This window comes from Petaurus breviceps, unplaced genomic scaffold (assembly GCF_028583685.1).
Source record: "Petaurus breviceps papuanus isolate PSGF00001 unplaced genomic scaffold, PetGlider_PUasm1.0 91133, whole genome shotgun sequence".
NCBI lineage: Eukaryota > Metazoa > Chordata > Mammalia > Diprotodontia > Petauridae > Petaurus > Petaurus breviceps.
This window is the reverse complement of record NW_027187419.1, coordinates 99,389,445-99,394,962: the sequence shown is the minus strand read 5'-3', so window position 1 is coordinate 99,394,962 and position 5,518 is coordinate 99,389,445. Positions and strand designations below refer to the sequence as shown.

The 5,518-nt window shown below is 38.2% G+C and overlaps 1 protein-coding gene across 4 annotated transcripts in view; it reads right to left on the bottom strand.

The window, feature by feature from the left end:
- Nucleotides 1–5,518, bottom strand: part of LOC138155352 (myosin-IIIb-like) — a 381,066-nt gene that overhangs the window by 1,481 nt on the left and 374,067 nt on the right. The gene's annotated exons all lie outside the window — the stretch shown is intronic.

Genomic DNA, 5,518 nt, shown 5'->3' with positions numbered 1-5,518 from the left:
CTTTCTTTCTTTCTTTCTTTCTTTCTTTCTTTCTTTCTTTCTTTCTTCCTTCCTTCTTTCTTTCTCTCTTTCTTTCTCTCTTTCTTTCTTTCTCTCTTTCTCTCTTTCAACATGGAAGAGATCAAACTTTGTCCTGTTCAATCTGAAAGATTTTGGTGGGGGAGGGGGAGCCTGGGGAGAGAGGAAGTGGGCAAGGGAATTGTAATATGATACCCCCTGATTTACCTTTGAGCTTTCTTTCTTTCTTTTTCTTTCTTTCTTTCTTTCTTTCTTTCTTTCTTTCTTTCTTTCTTTCTTTCTTTCTTTCTTTCTTTCTTTCTTTCTTTTTTTCTTTCTCTCTTTCTCTCTCTCTCTTCCTTCCTTCCTTCCTTTTGTTTCTTTTTCTTCCTTTCTCCCTTTCCTTCTTTCTCTCCTTCCTTCCTCTCTCTTTCTTTCTTTTCTTTTTTTTCTTTCCTCCTTTTTTTCCTGCGTTGAGGAATTCCAATTGCAAAACAGTTGTTCTTACTTAAATATGGGTCTTTAGTATCCCAGACACACCTTGGCATAGATACTCAGATCGGTGTGTTGTCACAAGCCATAATAAAGCTTTGAGTCCTAGGAAAAGAATAACTTTCCTTTTTCTTTTACAATAAAAAGGTAGCATTCTTAGCACATTAGACCACTACAGAATCTCAGAATATTAAATCAGGTAATTATTTTAGAAACCAGTTAAACTTCTTTGTTTCAGCCCTTTATATCTAAACTTATTTTGTGAACTTCTGTATCTTTATCTATATATCTACATACATCTCTCATTTATATAGCTTTTAGGTTTGCAAAATGTCATTCACTCTTCACAACAACCCTATAGCTGACATAGCTATATTTTACAAAGGAAGAATCTGAGGTTGACAGATGAAGTAGCTGGGCAGTGTGGTGCAATGGACAAAGCTCTGGATTTAGAAGCAGCATCCTTGGGTTTGAATCCTGCTTTGGTGGCCATGGACAAATCACTCTGGGCTGCAACTGTAAAATGAGGGAGTTAGACTAGATGACCCCATGATTTGTCCATAGTCACAACGCTGGATGGGCAGAGGTAGGGGTGAGAGAGAAGATCTATCTCCTAACTTCATTGCATTGAAGATACTGTCTCATCTCTGCTATATTTTTGTTATTTTGTAAGATATTTTAGGAAAGGATATGTTTATGTATGTTGTCAGATAGTGCACTGGATAACCCTCAGGAAGACTAGAGTTCAATTCCTTCCTCAGTTACTTAGTAGTCTGGCTAACACTGAACAAGTCACTTACCCTCTTGTCTATCTTTGTTTCTTCAACTATAAAATGGGATAGTAATAGCATCTACCTCCCCCGGTTGTTGCAAGGATAAAATGAGATATTTGCAAAGTGCTCTGCAAATCTTAAAGTGTTAAATAAATGCTAGATATAATTATTATTGTTATTATTAATTATTGTTGCCAAGTAGCACTTGGAAATAGCTCAATTAATATTTGCTGCTGTTCTTGTTCAGTTGTGTTGACTCTTCATGACCCCAAACCTCGAGACAAGGTTAGGGAACCCAGAATGACATTATTTTACAGGAATGTGGGGTTCAAGGGCTGTGTCATTTAAAGGATTATTAGTCCATTCCAGAGATCCTAGGATCCTAGGATTTAGAGCTGGGAGGGACCCTTCAAGGCTGTCTAACCTAATCCTCTCATTTTACAGCTAAGGAAAATTTGATTATATATGATTTTCAGAGGTTATATGATTTTCCCAGGATCACACAGCTAGTGTCAGAAATGGGATCAAATCAAGTCTTATGGACTCTAAATCAGGAACTCTTAATTATTGCACCATAACATCATAATCTTTGATTGGCACAAAAGTTTCTTAAGATGGGAAATTAGCTGTTGATGTTCTTTCCACTGTTGACTTTCTTTTCTTTTCTTTTTCCATAAGATCCATTTCCCTTACCCCTTTGGTATCTTCATCTCCTTTGGATACTTTGTATGTTGACTCCTCTTCATGACATGCATGAATCTTCTCTATATGATCCAAAAGTTTTAGTGCAGTCTTAAGCTTTTAGTAACCAAAAAACACATTGAAACTTTTGAGACAAACTCTATCTACTTAGTCCAATTCCACTGCTTTTATTTTTTTGGTCTTTGTCTCTAGTGTTATTTTTTTTTGTAAGGTCCCATTTAGAACATGAGTATTCTATTAAAATATATACTTAATGCTTTAGTAAGCACCAGTTTTATTTCAGAATAGTCCCTAGCTAGGACTTTTGCTTCAGATAGGAGGAGAGATTTCAGGGTTCTCTGGAGTCAATCTTAGTTATTAATAGGATTGTGAATGAAGCAATTCAGGCTAGTGAAACTTTAAAATATTAAATTCACAGTTGAAATTTTTTTATAATGTGTGCAGCTTTCCTTCTCTCCCCCAAACAAGCTATATTACAGATAAGAAGAGCAAAACTCCACTAACAATCCTTTAATATATCATTGTTTTTCATGGAGGTGACTCAGCTCTTGCTATGCCAATAGCAACACAAACTCTAGAAGGGCCAACCAAGCTAGGAAGGTTTTAAGTATGGCCTGATCAGAGACTGCTTCTAAGAACCAGCCCTGCTAATGGTAGGAGAGGATCATTCCCAGAACACTAGCCTTCATGTGATATTCTTTCCCCCAAAGCAATTCATGCAAACTCTAGTAAATCTTGGAGTCTTTGGGATTTTGAGCTGGGATCTGTATGGGTAGAAGAAAGAGTGGGATTTCATTTTGTGTTTTTCAACATTGACGAATTAACAAGTATTTAATAAACATTTAACATAAAGTCAGAACTCTGTTAAGTACTGATGGGGATACAAAAAGAAGTGCAGACACAGTCAAGTCTTCTTGGAGCTCAGATTTCAAGGAGGGTCCTTAAAATTGGAAGAGGAAACTGATAATCAGCTGTAAACTATGTGCTACCAGGCAATATTAGTCAGATTGCATATTTGTACTTGGGGAGTACTTCCTGTACACAGTGCCTTAAGGAGTTATTTTTATGGTGTAAATTTCAGCCACCTGGGGAGACGGAGATAATTTCAGGCAGATGGGCCTTTTGGTACCCTTCAAATTACATGCTATGAATAGGGCCAGAAGTGTCTGGGTCTTCGACTCCTGACTGTCATTATTCTAGATGAAGAACTAAAGGTATAATGAGATCATCTGGCTCAGCTTTGCAGTAAAGATAATAGTAGATCTAGCAGGAGTAGGAGGTTTTACATTGTGGTCTAGCCCTTCTCTCTGATTTCTCTTTCATAGATTACCAGCACAGTGACATTATTGTTCTGCTGATAATTAATTATAGAATGGATAGGAAGCAATAATTTTTATGTTTTGTTATCTATGGTGGCAAATTGTTAACTCTCTTAAAAGTCGAAAGCTACAGAGCTTCCAACTTAAGTACCAGTCCAGGAGGCAGCCAGGTGACTGAATGGATAGAGTGCTTGGCATGGAGTTGGAATGAACTGAGTTAAAAATCTAGCCTCAGACACTTAATAGCTTCATGACCGTGGACAAGTCACTTAACCTCTGTTTCCTTTAATCCACTGGAGAAGGACATTGCAAACCACTCCGTCATCTTTGCCAAGAAAACCCCAGGGACTATATTGGCATGCTATGGTCCACAGGACTATAAAGAGTCAGACACGACCAAACTACTAAACAACAAGTAATCCAGAGAGCAAACTTTTAGAAATCTTGGTGGTAGTACCAATATATGCTAAAAAGCAAAAGTTTCTTTGAATGTAAGCCTAATAAGGGTTTAAACGATAAGTTTGGGTGTTTTCCTAAAAAAAAAAATTAAATGAAATCCTGTCTTTCCTTTATCTTACAAACCCAATTATGAGAAACCCATGATTGATGTGATTTGGTTTAGTTAAAGCATAGAACTAATGAGGTCCTTAGCTTAAGGACTTCATCTTCATATAGATGAGTTAATCTTCATTTTTTTTTCTAGTGGCCAAAGATTCTTAACTACAGCTCTGGCCATGCAAATGTATGGCACTGCTCACTAGTCTGTAAGGATAAACACAACCTTACAGATGGAGTAGATTTTTTGATGACTGATAAGCCAAGATCTATGAAGTATTTTGTCCTAATTTGGGCCCAGAGTGAACTGATCCCTAAAAGGGACTGATTAATATTCTAATGCTTCCCTGGTAAAATGAACTAACCTGTCCTGAACCTGGTACCTATTCTTGTCCTCAGATCTCTATACTTCACAAAGCTCCATATGATTCTGTCTTCAGCAACCATCATTTTCTTTTGCTAAACTCAAATTGTCTTGAGTTTTAATCAAGGGCATTTGTTTACAAGAAAAATAGTAAATTCACAGATTGTAAAATGAGCATAACAAGAGTAAGAGTGCTAATAAAACAACCCTCTGGTGCAATAACTGGATGGCTCTCAAGCTTTTAAAATGCATTTTGTTTTCTGAAGTCTACCATGTGGTCTAACCTGATAATCTCATGGGCTCTCACCATTACTTAGAAAGGATTTAAGAGCCATCTTTCTGGGCTTTTGCTCTCCTATGGCCTCCTTATTTGTGATAACTAGTTTTTTTCTTCAGGGGTGAAGGGTCCAGTTTGGGCTTTGCCCAGCTTCTGCCATTCTTTATTTGGTCCATCGGCAGCACCATGCACCTAGCCAATAAGTAAGGTATACCTTTTACCTGGGTGTGCCCTGATACCAGCCCTTTATCCCTACATCTCAACTTTCAACCAGCAAGCCACCTTAGAACATGATACATCATAGAGATTATAGTCAATAACCCACCACTAAAAATATCTTCAAAGCTTATTGAAAAATGTCTTCTCCAGTCATGTAAGCAAATTTGTGCAGACCTATTTATTTATTTATTAAAAAGCAATCGGGGTTAAGTAGCTTGCTCAAGGTTACACAGCCAGTTATTTCTGGGTGTGGTGCTAAGTATCTGGGCCCAGATTTGATCCCCAGGTCATCCCGACACTGGAACCGTTGCTCTTACTCGCTGAGCCACCTGGCCACCCCTAAGCAATTGGGGTTAAGTAACTTGCTCAAGGTTACACGGCCAGGTGTTTCTGGGTGGGTGCTAAGTGTCTGAGCCCGGATTCGATCCCCAGGTCATTCCAACACTGGAGCTGGTGCTCTTACTCACTGTGCTACCTGGCCGCCCCCAGACCAATTTAGATATGCATACCCCCCAAGACCTTATCCCTCAGTGTTCCTGCCCTACGAAAAGTAAGGTGGTAGCATAATTTTGATATACAAAGTACAGCACATTTTTACTGCTTATTTAGGGATTTATTGTAAAAAGGATCATCCTATGAGCATAACTCTAGAGCCCAAAGGAACCTTTAGAAGTTATCTAGTCTAACTCTTTCATTTAACAGATGAGGAGGCCCCTCAGTGAGGTCAAGTGATCTGGCCAACATCTAAGTTTGGTTGTTCACCTTGTGATAAAATCATGGCCCCCAGCAACCACCAATCAGAAATCTTTTTGTCCAGTTT